Genomic DNA, 18970 nt, shown 5'->3' with positions numbered 1-18970 from the left:
AGTCATTTTTCCAAAAATAGTTGTAGTCTTGTCCAATAAACACATGAGAACATGCTCAATTCTTTTGTTATTCAAGAACTGCAAATCTAAACAACCATAAGATATACTTTAAAACCTAAACGGCATTTTGATAACTAAATAAAATGAGTTGGAAAAGGCAAAATACTAACTGATGCCATTTATATAACACTCTGAAAAAGAAAAAAGTACAGAGACAGTAAAGTGTTCGGTGAGTACGAACGGATTGGACCACAGAAAATTTGAATCAGTAAAGTACAAGAAATGTCTCTGGGGCTGTGAAATTGTTCTATATGACAACGTGACACTGAATATGTGACACTGTTATTCAAGACCTACAGAACTTCATAACACACAGATGGTAAAATAAAAACCTTATTTAGGCCAGGCGCCATGGCTCACGCCTGTAATCCTAACACTTCGGGAGGCTGAGGTGGAGGGGATCACTTGAAGACAGGAGTTCGAGACCAGCCTGGCCAACATGGAAAAACCCTGCCTCTACTAAAAATACAAAACACAAAAATTAGCCACGCATGGTGGCACATGCCTATAATCCCAGCTACTTGGGAGGCTGAGGCAGGAGAAGTCCTTGAACCTGGGAGGCAGAGGTTGAGGTAAGCCAAGATCACACCACTGAACTCTAACCTGGGCAAGACAGCAAGACTGCATCCAAACAAACAAACAAACAAACAAAAAGCCTTATTTAGTTGATAGAGAGAGATTAACTAAATATTATAACTGTATAACAAATGTGTGAAATAAGCTCACTAGAGTGGGAAAAGGGGGCCGACCTAAGTAAATTAGGAAATAGAGGGAGATTCTGAGATTCTAAGTCAAAGGGACAAATAATTTGTATATAAAGACTTAGTTTTAGTTGGTAAAGTAGTTTCCAGGGGTGTATAAATTACCACTTTTGAAAACGCTATGCATGTATTTTTGGATGATATCATTAAGTTAACAAAGCCAACTAGTTCCATGTTAGAGGCGCAAGCTACATACAAGCGAGTTGGAACAGGTACATAGCTTCATGTGGTACTGGATTAGATCATGTGCTGCCAGAAACATTACATGGAATTCATGGCTAGTTTAATATTGATACATATGCATACATGTTGAAATATTTATACACATGTATATATTTGTAAGTCAGTAAACACATGTGTATTCTTTTGTTCAGTCAGCTGACAAGGCCTCAAGTCATCAGATGCCCTAGGGGCAATGAATGTACCACAGTCTCTAGACCTTCATTTCTAATTCCATTTTCCATTCAAAGGAACTAGAGCATTGTGAAGAAACGGTGGATAATAGGGTTAGACAGAGAATAAACACAATCAGCCTGCAGCACCTAGTAGTGCCAGAAGAAAAGAAAATAACAACCAACAATGCAACAAACCAAACAGCACACCACACCAACAAACCATAATTATGGGGAGATTTCAAAATTATAGACGATCCAACTGAAAGAAAGTCCCAGCCGGGAGCGGTGGCTCATGCCTGTAATCCCAGCACTTTGCAAGGCCAAGGCGAGCGAATCATGAGGTCAGGAGATCAAGATCATCCTGGATAATATGGTGAAACCTTGTCTCTACTAAAAATACAAAAAATTAGCTGGGCATGGTGGTGGGCGCCTGTAGTCCCAGCTACTCAGGAGGCTGAGGCAGGAGAATGGCATGAACCCAGGAAGCAGAGGTTGCACTGAGTCGAGATCGCGCCTCTGCACTCCAGCCTGGGTGACAGAGAGAGACTTCATCTCAAAAAAACAAAAAAAAAAAAAAGAAAGAAAAAGAAAGTCTCTTCGACAATACTGAAGCAATTTGAGCAACAAGCCAAATAAATTATTTCAAGTGAAGTGTAAAATAAGTACCCATATTTGTCTATGGGTAGAACAATGATGGAATAATATGGAACAATTGAAGAATAGGCATTTGCTCATTGTGATTAATTCCAAATAATTTTTGCAGACACTCTGCCCCTAGGAAGTGGAACATAATTCTTCACTTCTTATTTGTGTGTTGTGTGTAGTGACTTCTTTTTGAAACATACAACATGGAAAGGAGAAGAAAAAAAAACAGTAATTTCACAGTAAAGAAATTTGATTGCAACTATCTCATTCAGGTGATTAAATTAACATCAAAAGTGATAAAGCTGTTACAGTCTGTACCCTTAACAGGATGTGATGAGAATGGCACTTTCCCTCTGTGGTCTTCCTCCCTGAAACCTACAATCCATTCTAATCAGGAAAGAAACACCAAAGAAATCCCAAATTAGGAATGCCAATGTCATAGCAATCATGCAAACTTGGAGAAATTGTCACAGTCAAAGTCGATTAAGGAGCATGAATTGTAAATGTAATGAGGTATCCTGGATAGGATCCTGGAACAGAAACTCGACATTAAATGACGACTAAGTCAATCTGAATAAAGTGCAGATGGTTAATAATAGTGTAATATTGGTTGGTTCATTGTGACTAATATCCCACACCAATGTAAGGGGGTTATTAAGGAACATGGTGTATGGAGTCTGTGGAAACTCTATATTATATTTGGAACTTCTCTGTAAATCTAAAACTATTCGTAAATTTCAAAAGTTTATTTTATTTTAAGCCTTTGCTGAGCTTATACAACAGAAAGAACATTAACAATATCATTGATGCCCCCTGAATGTATCTCCTGAATTTCATCATCTATGTTAACAGCTGAAGGTAACTATCATTATGGATTATCTCTGTCAGTCTCTAATTTTCTTATATTCATTTTTCCTGTATGTTTGTATATATAAACACTATATTGTTTTGTCTTTTATCTTTAAATTTAAATAAATATAAATACTGAAAATATTGAATTTAATCCATATCCCTAGTCTAATTATGAGAAGACATCTGACAAATTCACACTGTGGGAAATTTTACAATAGAACTGACCAGTCCTTGTCAGAAGGGTCAAGGTAATAGAAAATAAGACTGAACTATTTCATATTGGAGAAGATCAGATATGGCAGTTAGAACCTAAGATGGCACCCAACGACTCCCACCTCTAAGTATAAGTGAAGTTGATAAGTAACTTTGTATTTTAATTCCTTCTAATGAATGTAGTCAGAAACTGTGAGTTGCTTAAAATCAACAGAATACTACAATGGTGATGGGTCATTAGTAGGATGATTATGTTACATCAGATTGTGATTCTTGTCTTGCTAGCAAAGTGCCTCCCTTGATGGCTTTGATGGAACATTTGCCATATGGGAGAAGCCAACATGGGAGGAAACTAAATGCAGAAACAGGCCAAAGCCAGCAAAGAACTCAGGCCCTTGGTCCAACACCCTTACCCAGAGTTTGCAATATTACATTTAAAATGAATCCAAGATACTTCTCAAAAAGTGTTTTTTGAAAAAACACTGTATCACTCACAGGTAGTGTGAATATCTTAGAATACCAAAATAATCTTAACTCTTTTGTTCTCCCTATTAGTGCTGTCATTCGTTTCACTTATATGTGAGTACACATGCACATATACATGTATATTTATATACATATAACATATAGACATAAGCATGCCTAATCAAATAGATTGGTGCTACTATTATTTTCCAGAAACCATTATCTGTGAGACTAAATTAAGAATATGAAAAATTAAAGTTTTATTCCATAGGGCAACCACTAAAATAGTCAAAAAAAAGTTATATAATTGATATGCTAAGAATGGAGAGAAAACAGAATTGCATAAAATTCTCAAATAAAACCACAAAACACAGAAAATAAGTGAAGTACAAAAACGGGAAGAAAGAACAAGGGCAACAAATCAAAAACAGTAACACATATGGTTGATATTAATCCAACTCCATTGGTTGTCAATAGTCTAAAAGCATCAATCAAAGAACTGAGAATGTCAGTGTAGATCAATAAAGTCAACCCAACTAAATGATGTTAAGTAAAATCTATGAAATATAAAGACATGTATACATTTAAAGTAAATAGATGAAACTAAATAGCCTAGGCTAACACTTATCAAATAAAGGAAGAGTTGCTGCATGAATTACAGGCAGAGCAGTCTTCAAGCAAGGAAAGTCACTAAAAATAAAGACGGGCATTACACAAAGATGAAGGGGTCAGTTCTCCAGTACAACATAATAATCCTTAAAGGATTTAAGTGCTTAACAGGAGAATGTCAAACTATGTAAGGCCAAAACTGACATAATTGCAAAGAGAAAGAGATTAATTCATTATTATAGTTGGAAACCTCAACACTCTCTGTCAGACAGTATTTGTCTGCAACTGTACAGTTACTGTCATCTACACACAAGGGTTACCTCAGCTCCATCCATCTAAGTGCCAAGCATTTTCAGGAATGGAGATGTGCCTTCGTATATTACTGGCAGCGTCTCCTGCAGGGGCTCCACAACAGGGGCAGCACTGGTCTCATAGTGTCTTGGCCCTACGATAGCATGCATCTCCCAAAGGACTCGTGGAGTGGGCGCTACATTGTTGCAGGTATGCATGCCATTTCCGTATAATGGAGGCTTGAGAAATAGCTGATACAGGCCTGGAAAACAACCCTTCTATCCAGCCCTTAATGGAGAGATCTGTTCTCATTGTTACCGGCAGATGATCAGTTACAGGCTCAATGTGCTGCATGGCCTTACATGCTCCCAGAACCTGTTGTTCAATTGGAGAACTGTGGGTTTCAGCACATTTCCATAGCTGTGACCAGAATCTTAGAAGAACTGCTTTCCCATGCTGAATGTGCCAGAGGACCTGTTTTGTCCCTTCAGGGTTTACAGTCATATCAAAAGACACCGGTATCCCAGAAGGGGGGAACTAGAGCTTGTGCCTGAGCAATCAATATTTTAGCCTTCTCAAATGCTACCACTTGTTCTTTAGTTCTTTATCTTAGATCTTTTTTTTTTTTTGAGACAGGGTTTCTAGCTCTTTTGCCCAAGTTGGAGTGCAGTGGCACGATCTCAGCTCACTAAATACTCCACCTCCCAGGTTCAAGCAACTCTCATGCCTCAGCCACACAAGTAACTGGGATTACAGGTATGCATCACCATGCCTGGCTAATTTCTTGTATTTTTAGTAGAGATGAGGTTTCACCACGTTGCCCATGCTGGTCTCGAACTCCTGGCCTCAAGTGATCTGCCTGCCACGGTCTCCCAAAGTGCTGGGATTACAGGTGTGAGCTACTGTGCCCAGTTCAGATTGCTTCTGTAATAGTCAGTATAGGGGATGCAAACATGGAGATAAACATGGAATGAAAGCCCACTGGTATCCCAAAAGACCTAGGAAACTTTGTAACTGTTTAACTGTTTAAGTATGGAAAACTGTTATATTTTCTCAATGACCAAGCCTGAAGTAAGGTGTGTCTTACCTGGCCAAGTGATCCATAGGAACTTTGCAGCTGGTTCCAGGCCTTGTACTTTTGTGAGTTGATGGCCCATCCTCTGGATTGAAGAAGGGTGTCAATGCATCTCCGTGTTGCTGTAGCAATGACAAGTCTGCAGAAGTTAGAGTATCATCAATATAATGACTGTAAGTCAGGGTAAAAGGGATGCTAAAGAAGGCATTAGCTAAATCTAACACAGCATGATAAGTGCCTATGTTTTGTATTAATTGCTCAATCACTTGAGTTATATTACATAAAGGAGCATGTATCTTAGAAAGATCAGTAGTGTCCACTTATCTACTGTCATATCCAAGTGCCATCAGATTTTATTACTGGTCACACAGGATGGCTGAAAGGACTCTGGGCTGGCCAGATAATATTAACTTTGGCCAATTTCTCCATGGTGGCTGTGACTTCTTATATTCTACCAGGAAGATGGTATTGTCTCACATTAACAATACATTGTGGGGGAGGGAGGTGTACACCTTCCAATTTTGCCTCCCATCTTAATACAGCCTTTGTCATAGGTGAGATTCCCCCACAGATGTTTGTAAAGTGCATCCTAAGAAGACATCCATACTCAAGATGTTTTCTGAAATAGGTGAGATAAAGACAGGAGAGTAAGCAAAGTGGGAACTCCAGACAAAACTAAGGAGGAGAGGAGTTTGCTTCTCTCAGATTTTTAACCCCTAACAACCATCTATAGCTTCCCACTTACCAGGGTGTCTCTCTGGATTTCCATCAACTAAGACACATTCTGCACCTGTGCCCACTAAAGCTAAGGTTCTCTTAGTGCTGTTTAAGACTCCAATCAATAGTGAGCTCCAAATACGGCCTCTGGTCACCCCCTATTGCTCTTACACAGAAGCAGCCTTGACCCTACCTATGATCTCCAGGCTGGAAAGAAGTCCACCCCTGAATTTTTACCAAAGGTTTCTTCCTGTCTTTCTCCCTCTTCTCGTGGAGGGTGGGGGAGGTAATAAGAAGGTGTCTAAACTACTGATCAGGAGTCAGGTCTTTCCATACCCCACTAATATGCCATTGGGTTGCTCATCTATATTCTCTTTGTCAATCCCAGCTGAAATCAGATCATACCACATTTGTTTCCTAGTAACCTTAATTGTGCCTTTTTTAAACTCCTTTTTTCAGTCCAGCAGACTTTGTTTCTCCCTTTTTCCATTTTCCTTTAGCAACCAGTCATACCTAATCTCTTCCCTTTTGAGTTTCTAGGAAATCTGAAATGGCTTTTCCTATAACTTATCCCATAAGGGGGTTATTTCACTTCCGGGGTACTTCTGTCTCAATTTTTCAGGTTCATTCCCTTTTAGGGAGATATCATCCCCACTGGTGTCCCATAGCTGCACCACTCATGTACATAAGGCTTTCTCTTGGCGGCTGTTTAAAAGTTTTTGTTATATCCAGTAATCCTACCCAGGCCTCTGTGTGTTGGAATTTTGCTTTCCACTGCATGAACAGTTTCACTCTCAAATGGGAAGGATAATGATCTTCCTCCTCTGAGTTAAACTCTATGTCATCAGCTGGCTCACTGGTTGGTTCCCAAGAATTACAGGTATTTGCATCCCAGCCTGCACTGGCAAGGACAGTCCACACATTCAGCTGGCACAGTTTTCTCTCTCTCAGCCACACAAAGTGGCAAGGTACAATTTCCCACTGTGCCTCTTGAGTTTCAAGGTTATCATAAAACCAGACATTAACACAGACATGGAAGTTCTCATCCCTTTCTCACTGCGATTCTTTTCCTAGCTTCCTTACCCTTGCCTCAGCTGCTACCTGTGCTTTCGTGACCACTCACATAGAAAATAACAGCAGCAAACTCACTGTTGTCACTGTTTTGCCACCTTTTTCACCACAGTGAGTCATACTTTTTAGTAACGTTTTACTAAAAAGCTTTAAACACACATAGTGGCCCACAGACATGTAGCATATGGGCAACGCCACCCACATGGATGAGGAGGGCCGCTTGTAAAACTTCCTCCACAGATGCTTCTTTCCCCTTGTCCATACTTTGGTTTCCTGGCTGGCCATTTGCTCCGTTAAAGGGCCGTATACACAAAGCAACTCTCAAATGCCAAAGGATCTGAAAAATTAAAGAAGAAGGCAGAAAATCCATTTAGTCAGTACTGGTTAATTTATTGATGGAACTTACACACAGAGGCATAAACTTGGATGGCTGCAGGTAGGTAGTTGTTCACACTGTTACTCTCCAGACCCAGGGTTAATACTCCACAGGGAAAGGCTATACATGCTTTAGCAAGGCAATTAAAAGCAACCCTCCAGAATGGACAAGGAGGCTACATACCTCATAGCCTGTAATTTTTGTGGTAACACCCAGGTTGACATGATTTTACACTAAGGACAGTAAATAAATGAGAGATCAGAAGGCATTCATGGAACCGGGGCAAATCAGAAGTAACATGGTGGACTAGCATCCAAGATGGGTCATTTTGTCTCCACAGGTTCTATGACCTGCTGTTTTTTTGAAGTACAGCTGGGAATATTCATGTAAGTGCAAGACATGCAAGGTTTTATCCTTCCCTGTCTTCAGTAGCACAGTGATGAAGAGAACAGTCTCTGCAGAGAAATGTCTAGTGTAAAATGAACTCTCCAAAAAATAAGAACATGTAATATTTGAACACAGACAGAAGAATCAATAGGCCGGGCACGGTGGCTCACACCTGTAATCCCAGCACATTGGGAGGCCAAGGCGGATGGTCAGGAGTTTGAGACCAGCCTGACCAACATGGTGAAACCCCATCCCTACTAAAAATAAAATAAAATAAAATAGCCAGGTGTGGGGACGTGTGCCTGTAGTCCCAGCCACTCAGGAGGCTGAGGGAGGAGAATTGCTTGAACCCATGAGGCAGAGGTTGCAGTGAGCCGAGATCGCAACATTGCACTCCAGCCTGGGTAACAGAGCGAGACTCTGTCTCAAAAAATTAATAATAATAAAGAAGAATCAATAAAAATAAAAAGAGTTGAAAATCTGATAGATGCCTACATAAACAAATAATCCAAAAGAAAAAGTAATGGAAAAAGGTGAATTTTCTTTTTTTTTTTTTTTTTTGAGACGGAGTCTCACTCTGTCACCCAGACTGGAGTGCAGTGGGGCCATCTTGGCTCACTGCAAGCTCTGCCTCCCAGGTTCACGCCATTCTCCTGCCTCAGCCTCCCAAGTAGCTGGGACTACAGGTGCCTGCCACCATGCCTGGCTAATTTTTTGTATTTTTAGTAGAGATGAGGTTTCACCATGTTAGCCAGGATGGTCTCAATCTCCTGACCTCGTGATCCGCCACCTCGGCCTCCCAAAGTGCTGGGATTACAGGCGTGAGCCACCACGCCAGGCTGGAAAAAGATGAATTTTCAATAAACATTTCAGTATACTGAAAGTCCATCGAGAGAAATAAAATTTACTCTTAAACTCATGCACAAAATCAACTTCAGGTGGATTATAGACCTCCATAGAAAAAAGAATTCAATGGAGTATTTAGAATTTAATATAGGAAAATAATTTCATTACAATAGGGTAGGTGAGGAATTCTTAAAAAGCACCTACAAAGTGTTTACTCTAAGACAGAAATGCTATTCTAACATAGTTGATATGAGTAGGAACACTGGGTCAAACTCAAAGTTGTTCTAAGTCTTTTCCTGTAGGGCTTTAGCTCAGATTCAGAGTTAGAACTTTCAGAAGGTCACACAGTAGTGTGTACCTCTTGAGATGCTGTGACAGCTTAATGCACTCATACACAAAATGTGTAGACTAATAGCAGCTTTGAAAGGAAAATAAAATCTCAGGACACTAAATCACTATGCCCAATGGGAAAGTTAGGCTTAGGAACTGTGTCACACTAAAACTGACTTCATGTTTTTCCCAAATAGATAGCTGTAATTATACATGGTTACTTTATCTTATGCAAAGTGTAGATCCAGCAAACATGAGATGAATGCATAATCAACTTTATCCCCCACTCCTCTATTTTCACATATAAAATGTGGTTTCAGTGAGTGCTAATCAAAGCCTCACCAGAATGCAAACACTTGCCTCAGTGCCTAGCCCTCTTTTCTTTTTCCCCCCTTCCCCTACTGCTCACTTTTTCCCCTTTAAATGCTGAAGTCATCAAAACTCTCTTTGGAAAAAGTGCAGATCAGAGATCCTGCAGTAATTTGTGTTGCTTTTTCCCATGCACATTCTCAACGTTGGCAACATCTAGCTCTAAATTTACTGAGACCTGCCTCAGTCACTTTTCAGTTTACATTTTGGAAACGACAATGAGTTCTGTGCAGAGTTTGGCCCTTTGGCCTGCAGCAACTCTCCTAGCAGGTCCCTGGTACAGCCAACTGGAAGCTTTGTATTGCTCTGACTGATTGGATGATTTGCTGAGGTCTGGGAGCCTCCCCCTACAGAGATCTCTGATCTCCCAAACTTTTTGTTTGAGGTCTGAGGTACGTTCTCTTGTAGAACTCCCTCTCTGGGAGTTTGCTGCTTCTGAGGAGGCAGAGAGCAGTCTTGCACTTGGGCCAGCATCTCCAAGTAAGGAGCTGGCTGGGGGTTTTTAAATTGGATTTGGTAGCTTTAACTCTAGGTTCCTTGTTAGCCAGTTATAAATTCCTAGGTTCAAATATCTCAACTTACATAAATTGTGCAATCACTTTAACTTCCTGTTTTGGCAAAAATCACTGTTTGTCTCCTCTACAAAGTTTTGACTGGAGATACATAAAAAAGATTTTAGAGATCTCATATTCTTAATAATTCATTAGAAAATAAAATTTTACAAACGACTTACAATAGTGTCATGACTATCCTTGAGAATTCTGGCTCTGTATATTAAAATCTCTTAGCATTGCTTGAAATTCATAAGACATACCCTTGATTAAAGTCCATGGTCAAATATTTAACTTTCTTTGGGTTCAATGCACATACATGTGTTAGTGTGTGTTCCAAAATTGTACACCAAAACTCTGTGACCACAATTTTCCTGTATTACAAACCTGCAAATGTACCCCAAACCTAAAACAAAAAAATTGGTAAAATAAAATAGAAATGTCTTCAGAATTTAATTTAGATATTTGGTCTGAACTGGTCAGGCAAGTCAGATACTCTTTTTGCTGGATGTTTTAGGGTCATAAACTGCTCTGTGATATTTTCAATAATTGTTTGACTTGTCTTTCTTATAGCCATAGTAAGTTCAGGGGACATATAGTGTTCTCCCTAGCCCAACTGTGCCCTCTGACTACACTGGGAAGGGTCAGACGTTATTGGCAGCTCTGTCTTTTGTCCCTGGCTCTGCACCTGATACATAAGCAAAAATTCTTACTTTCTAGAGTTTTTCAATACAAGTAAGAGTTACTGAGAGGTAACATTATAATTAACATATATAATTGAATCTACTAGATGCATCCAAAGTGTATAATAAAAGTGAGATGCGTTATTAGAAAAAAAATGCTATAGAAAGGTATGAGAAATGTGTTTTCCTTACAAAGGGAAACTAATTTTGTCTACTGTAGAGGTTTTCAAGTTGTCTTTAAATTGAAGACAAACTGACGGATAAAGCTAAATGGCTACAGAAAGTTGGGGCTTGGTGTGGTGGTTCATTCCTGTAATCCCAGCACTTTTGGAGGCCAAAATGGGAGGACTACATGAAGCCAGCAGTTTGTGACCAGCCTGGGCAACAAAGTGAGACACCATATCTACAAAACAAAACAAAAAACAAAACAAAACAAAAAAAGAGCCAGGCACAGTAGTGTGTGCCTGTTGTCTCAGCTGCTCAAGAGGCTAAGGTGGGAGGACTGCTTGAGGCTAGGAATTTGAAGCTATAGTAAGCTATGAGTGTGTCACTGCATTCCAGCCCAGGTGATAGAGTGAGACCTTGTCTCAAAAAAAAAAAAGGTAAAGGAAGGTTGGAAAGAAATTTTTTGGTTGTTCTAAGATAAAATCATAGGACAAAACTGAAAGTTTGATGGAATTGTAGATGCGTAGCAGATTGATTTTACAAAAGAAATATTGTGTGTGACCAAGTGAGCTGAAATTTAAAGGGTATTATTCAGTCTTTCTATAAATTGAACATTAAAAAGCACATTTATGCAAGCCCAGAATCTGGACATGATTTTTTCAGAGAACTTATCTGCTTCTCAGTAGAAAATAGTAAAAGGTTAACAAGCATTTCTTAAATCGTACCTTATGATTAAACTGATTGATATTTGATGAATTCATTTATAAAATTTTATTAAAATTGCTTTAGTATTAATACCATGCCATGCAAAGGTAAAGTTGGTTTTCTTTTTTGAACCAGGATTTTGTTTAATATTAAGAGAGAGTAAAAGATTTTTGTTTGCCTTTTGGGCAAACTGCAAAAAAAGAGGAGGGGAGTAAGGTTCACTTGGTTTCATACTATATTTATTAGGTTTTACTGGTTTTTCATTTTTTCAGGGTATTTTTGTTTGTTTTTTTGAGACAGGTCTCACTCTGTCACCCAGACTGGAGTGCAGTGGTTTGATCTTGGCTCACTGCAACCTCCATGTCATGGGTTCATGTGATCCTCTTTCCTCAGACTCTGTAGTAGCTAGGACTACACACACCAATACAACCAGATAATTTACAAATTTATTTTCTGTAGAGACGAAGTCTCACTATATTGCCCAGGCTCGTCTTGAACTCCTGGGCTCAAATGATCTTCCCGTGTTGGCCTCCCAAAGCAATGGAATTACAGGCACAAGCCAGTGCACTAAGCCTGATATTAGACCTTATTGTTTAAGAAACTGAATCTCCTTTCTCTATATCAAAGAATAAAGGTTTTTGCTTTTTAGAAATATTTAAAATATCATTTTTGGCTTAATGAGTAATTCATTTCATCGTGATTGGTGATTCTATTTTGTAACACTGTTTCAAACCTTTGATATTTGACAAACTTTCCAAATCAAATTCTAATTTAGCCTTAGTGACCTAATTAACTTTTTGAATATTAGGTCACCTGAAGTCCAACAGTGACAAATTAGCCATACTTAACATGTTAAAATCATACAGAAGCATAGCGAAATATTTAACTTTTAGAGTTCTATTTACCTAAATATTAACATGTGCTCCAAAATCATGAGATGCCAATAATTCTGACATGCCTTACTATATGTTATCAGTAATAATTATGATTATTATGTTAAACTGTTGTATGACACAGAAATAACCAAATTTCTTATCAGCTATATCTGTAACTATGACTGTCCTAAGAGTTTTTCATTCACAATTGTTGTTTTACTTTGATTATTCTCAAAAAGTAGTTTGTAAAAAACCAGTCGGCCAAAACTTGCTTCTTTAGAAGAGTTGGTGAAAATGACTCTGATAGGTTTTCTTTAATTTAGGTTTCTGATAACTTTGGAGATTGTGCCATTGTACAAACGAAAACAATAACAATAACAACAACAAAACTCCCAGGACTCTAAACAGGCTGACGTGTTCATGAGGATTGCTAAGCCAATATAAAGTAGAACAAGTTAATTATGTGGGACTGACGTAACAGAAGAATGAAACAATTTTTCAGGACTTTTTTATTTGAAACATTGATGACTATTTTTGTTTTTCAGAGTAAAGAAAGGTTTATTCTTAGCTATTTATAGTTTTTAACAATTGAATATGGTATACTCTTTAGAGAAAAATTTCAACTATACTTCTTTCTCTTTACCTGATTTCCCCAGAATTTGAAAACTATTTCTGAATATTCTTAATTTATGGTAATATAAGTTATTTGCATATAATCAATAACAATTTTTTTTGTAATGGGACACAATTGGAGACACTGGTTACCTTGTCAAGCCTTTGGCTGGAATAGCATATTTTCATCTATGAGCAGATTGCTTTGAGAAATTTAGGTTGAATAATAGAACCAGTAAAATTCCCTTGGAGAGACTGGCCCTGTGCCTTCTTTATGCAGTTTCTTTACAGATTTTCTGATCTGTGGTAAGAAACACATGCCACTTTCTGACATGCCTAGGAACTCCAAGTAATCTTGCGACCTCAAGATGAGATGAATTTACCCAGTTCATACAGTTATTTGCAGGTACAATAAATGCTTGTTTGAGCTTGAGGGGCTATTTGAAAAGTCAAATAGTAGACACTTTGTTTAAAAAAAAGTTTCATCAATGCCAACTTAGAAGAGCCTATATGGAAAAAAATAGTCTTGCTGCACTTTATGAAAATAATCAGGCCAAGTACAATAAAACGAAAAGTTATTTTGGAAATAAATTGGTCTTACTATGATTTTTCTTTAGTAAAAATGGAAGACTGTAGAGAGAAAAAATGTATTTCAAATGAAACTATAGTACATCTTTTATTGGATTCTAGCCCTGTTCATTGTCTTCCAGTTTTATTATTGGTTTACAATTTAGCTAGACAGGATCCTAAATTCTTTGCTGGTTACCAGTCTCCAAACTAAAATTTTCAATGTTTTTTTTTTTCTTTCCCATTTTTTTCTGACTTGGAATTAGTAGAAAACTGTGCTTTTTGTAAAGCCCTGCAGACTGAAACTAGAAAACTTAAACTTTGGGAGAAATAACAGCATCTTATTTATTTACATAAAATATTTTCATGACCGTCTAGTTATATATGGACTGCTCTGTAATATAGTCTATTGGTTTCCAAGGATTGCTTTCTACTTTTTTGCCATAATCCAGCTGTGTCTCTTTTTTCTTATCTTTTCCCTTTATTTCTTATTCCCCTATTTCTTCACAACCTTATAGAATGAGTCTCCTTAAAAATGTGGATCCTAACCTTCTAGGAATAAACCATCCTAATATGGAAAGATTAGGGAAAAATATAACCAAACACTCATTTTCTTCTAAAATGCTTTCTATGAAATATTTTGAAGAACAAGGAAAATAAAATCTTGGGATCCCAAACTCACTATGCCAAAGGAAAAGTCAGGAACTGAGTCATGCTAATACTACCTTCCTTTTGTTCCCAAAGAGTCAGCTGTAATTTCACAAGTTTGCCTATCTTATGTAAAATGTAGATCTACCACACACAAGACAAATGCACAATCAACTTTTTCTCCATTCCTCTTTACAGATGCAACATCTGAATGCAGTGAGTGCTAATCCAGGCCTCATTCGGATGTACTTGCCTCACTGTCTTTCCTCTCCTTTCTTTATCCTCCACCTGCTCCTGCCTGGTCTCACCCCTATAAATATGGAAGTCAGCAAAACCCTCTTTGGAAAAAGCACAGGCCACAGAGCCTACTGTGACTTGTGTTTCTTTATCCTTAAACTTGGGAAAATAATTCTCTGAAATGAATGCCATCTGTATGAGTCATTTTTGGTTTACATAGGTCTACACTAAACACTTAGTTACTATTTGCTACCAGTGACAGCTTTTTTCAAGTAATTGCAAGAAGTATCATATGTATCAATTGTAAAATACATCATTATTTTACATCACAATAAAAGCATAAAACTATTGAAAAACTATGACATCACAAAAATTTTATGTCATATATGTTGAAAATAATATTTTGTTTGAAATGCCTGTTCCCTGGTACCATAAAGAAATAGCACTTGAATATAAATTTAATATTCTCAGCAAGGCCATTTTTATATTTTCTTCAGAAAGGGTACACTCGCCAGCATTTTTGCCATGAGAGTGCACCGAAGAAAGGAGACAGGGTCATTTATAACCTGATGCTTCCACCCTACTGCTGTGTCCGGTTTCCATTGGCTGGAACAGGACCTCACATTCTGTATTTGTCCCGACTGGCTAGCCACTTAGAACTTTTTAAAAGAGGCAAAGGCAGAGGAGAACAAAGAAAGGAGGAAGTAACTTTTGGAATCCGGAGAAAGGTAAAAACACCTTCAAATAAGGAAGAGGAACAAGCTATGACCTAATGCTTGCTTGGACCAGTATAAGCATGCCAGGGCAAATATTTAGGTTAAATTGTGGGAGCTAAGAACATAAAGTACATTAATTTCTTTATTACAGCTAGCAGATATTTAAGAATGTTAGCACAGGTCTTTGAATAAATTTTGCTTCTAAGAGAAGTTACTATTTATTCCTAATGAGATTGGGAGGAAAGTCTTTGAAGAGGAACCTCTATTTTACTTTTTACGCTTTTGAACTTATATAAATGTGTGTATTTATATCACTCCTATGATCACATGAGACAGAAAGTGAAAGCAAAATAGGTAATCAAGGTTTCTAAAATTTCTCATATTTGGATAAAACTCTTCTCAATCACTGTGCAACTCACGTTGTCCGTGGATTTTTTCTACATTAGCATCATCTCTGGTAATTAGGAGCTTTGCTGATGCCATATTTGTAGTGAGAGAACTATAAGAGTTTCTGTTAGATTATGTTTCTCATCTGCTAACATCCCTCTCCAAGTCATGATGTTAAAGATACCACCAGAATGTGAAAATGGAAGTTTTTTACATCAAGTTCACTTGTGTGCACACAAAGTCCATCACATTATGACTGTCTTCTAACCAATAGTCTTTTAACAATATTATGATTGATCTCTATTTGAAAGATGTAAAAAATATGCCTTTTAAAATAAATGGAACACACTGTTTTTTCTCTGTGACTGCCCCCTTCTCAGTATAAAATTTTGTCAGCTCATTATATGTATTCTGGTCTATTCTTGCAAAAACATGCTTAACTGTAGTTTCAAATTAGTTGAACAACTCGATTTACCTGCTACCTCAGGATTAGAGAGAGAGTTATTATTGGGCGACTAGAATTCCTATTTTAAATGTTGCTATGAATTGTTTTAATTTTATATAACCTGGGCATTCATTTTGTACATAGTGTTGACATTCTCATACCAGAAATAGGGTTTAGAAACCCGTGACAGTTTCCAGTTTGTGGCCTCTTCCATGTTCCTCAAGGTGGTCATTGAACATAGACCCTTATAAAACCTGCTCAAGGTGACTACTCCATATAAGACAGCTGAATACCACCTTTATCTCACCTCACTGTCCCCTGTGGGAACTGCACAGATATTCGGCAGTAACCACCTCTCACTCAAACTTTGACTCTGTGGAAATCATGGTTGCTTCAACTTAACCCAGCAATGTGAACTCCTCATGAGAAACCTGCTTGGGTAACACTCCAAAACCCAATGTGATGTTTAGTTTTAGGAGTCAACTAACTGTATTAAGGGATACCTAGAACATTGGCAAAGCTTTACTTCTGGATCTGTGAGGTTTCACCAGAAAGGTCTGAAATGTGAGTCGGTAGACAGAGTGGGTAAGATCCTGTGATGGAGCAGGGACCCTTTGTTAGGGGCCTGTAGCTTCCCCAAGCAGGGAAATAAAGGAAAATCGTGAGTCCCTTCAAGGGAAATCCCTGGTACCTAGCTAGCACTGAGAAATAAATGAGGAACTTGATCAGCAAGAAGGTTATAGCAGCCTCAACAACAGCGAAGGTAGTTACAGTCAGAAGATGTTTGTTTTGTTCTAAAGATCGCATCTTAACATACATTCCTGAGTCATTTTTCATAAACCTAGACCCCCACCAAAGGCATCTGCTGACAAGTACACCTCAGATAAGGGGGGCCTGAAAACTGAATTCTGACTGCCATTCTTTGTGCTAAATTTCTTCCTGAGGGGCTAGAAGGAGACAAATCCATTAGCCAAAGAGCTAACGTTTTTTTCTGCCAACCCCCAAATTTTAAACCAAATCTTCTTTTCTTTAACCAATTACAAATCAGAAAACCCTTGAATCTATGTATGGCCTGTAAGCTCCTGCTTCAAAATATCACGACTTTTCAGGACAAAACCAATGTGTAACCTCCAGTACTGATTTATAATTTTGCCAGTAGCTTCTGCTTTCCTGAAATTTACCCCTGCTTTAAAAAAAAACCTTACCTGCAAGCCACTGGGGAAGTGGGAACTTAAGCATTAGCTGACTCATCTGCCTTGCTTCACAATGTCCAGATAAACACCTCCTTTTCTCCCACTGCAAATGTCAGTGTAGATGTCTAGTCTTACTGCACTGGGTGAGCAGACCTGAGTTGAATTCTTTAACAATCCACCCTCTATGTGGGTAGGCACCACCCAGTGGGCTGGGGGTACTGACAGAATGAAAAAGTAATGAGAATGATTTTGCTCTCCCTCTCTCCTGGAGCTGGTACACTCTCTGCCTCCTGCCCTTGGACATCTTAACTACAGACTCTCTTCCTTGGGACTCCAGGACTTACTTCTGCATCTCTCCACATTCTCAGGCCTTTGGCCTCAGACTGAGAATTACACCGTCCGCTTTCCTGATTCTGAGACTTTCAGCCTTGGAATGAGCCATGCTACTGGTACTCCATGGTTTATAGCTTACAGAAGACCTGTCTTGGCTTCCATCATAAAGTGACCCAATTTATCTAATTAATGCCCCCCCATCTATCTATATATGTATCCTATTGGTCCTGTATCTCTGAAAAATGCTAAAACAGGTTTTATTTTTTAAACCATGAATGATTGTAGAGAACCAGAATTTTAGGAATGAGTTTCTTTCATTGGTTTTGGGGTTTCTAAACTTAGATCTCTAAGGTGATGATACCTAAAAATGCTAAAGACTCCATTTCTAATAGTCCAGAAAACATTGCTAGTCCATGTCATAAACTGCTTAAGACATACGCAAACATCTACCTCTGACACTCCTAATCAACACCGATAAAAGACAAGGAACTTGGTGACTCTGACAGCACACCTTTAAACATCTGTGGAAAATCAAGGACTCTGCTTCTAGCGTTGATGAGTAAAGTGATCAATAAAAAGATAAGCTAAGAGAGATTCAAATTTCAGAATTTAGCTTCACATAAAAAGCCTTAGAGCGTCTTACAGTGCTCTGAGTGAGAAATATATCTCCTATAGTCACGGAGCTGAAAATGCTAAAAGTCAAACACAAACCTTCACCATGCAGTTGGCTGAATTACTATGAAAGTTGAACTTTCAGCCTAGCAAGGTACCTACTGTAAATTTAAAGCACTGTACAGAGAAGAATGGAACTCTGTAGATTGGGTTGGGAACATTTGGGGAGACCATGTTGAGGCTGGAGACATTGAGCTCTGAAATTCCGATGTCTTCTTTGCCAGTAGACCTGACCCCCTACTGACACCCTCTTGGCAGTAGCCTCTTCACCCACACTGGTATAGGTGGTTCCACCTCCTCTGAGGGGATTACGCCAGCATTGCCTGAGGGAAAGGTAATGGACTCCCCTGAGGCAGTTGCCCAGAAATGCAATGCAGATTCTCCTAAGGCCCCACACCCACCACTCCTTTTTGCTTCTAGGCCTATAAGTAGACTCAAATCTCAAAATGCCCTTAAAAATGATATACAAAATTTGGCCCATGGGAGGTTCATGACAGTTCAAGAAAACTATTTGAGTTTATAATTTATACAAGCAGAAATCTGGAGAACATACGTGGAAAAGGGTATTAAGAGTTAGGATAATAGTGGAGGAAACATAAAGTTGGATCACCCAGATTTATTGATATGGACCCATTAAAAAAGATACTGCTTGTAGTTTTGCAGCATGGGAAATTAGAAAGGGCCCTAACAGTTTGGTTGGTTGGCTGAACCATGAATCA

The 18970-nt window shown here is 38.5% G+C and overlaps 1 protein-coding gene across 4 annotated transcripts in view; it reads right to left on the bottom strand.

The window, feature by feature from the left end:
• Positions 1–18970, bottom strand: part of NPAP1 (nuclear pore associated protein 1) — a 207983-nt gene that overhangs the window by 18983 nt on the left and 170030 nt on the right. For all 4 annotated transcript variants that reach the window (XM_063698419.1, XM_063698420.1, XM_055363331.2 and 1 more), the window contains 2 exons: positions 7357–7491; positions 5379–5505 (listed from right to left, as the gene is read on the bottom strand). The gene's annotated coding sequence lies outside the window, so the exon portion shown is untranslated. The remainder of the gene's footprint in view (positions 1–5378; positions 5506–7356; positions 7492–18970) is intronic.

The sequence above is a fragment of the Gorilla gorilla genome, chromosome 16, assembly GCF_029281585.2.
Source record: "Gorilla gorilla gorilla isolate KB3781 chromosome 16, NHGRI_mGorGor1-v2.1_pri, whole genome shotgun sequence".
Classification (NCBI taxonomy): Eukaryota; Metazoa; Chordata; class Mammalia; order Primates; family Hominidae; genus Gorilla; species Gorilla gorilla.
The sequence above is the reverse complement of the archived record's forward strand: the minus strand, read 5'-3'. Positions and strand labels throughout refer to the sequence as shown.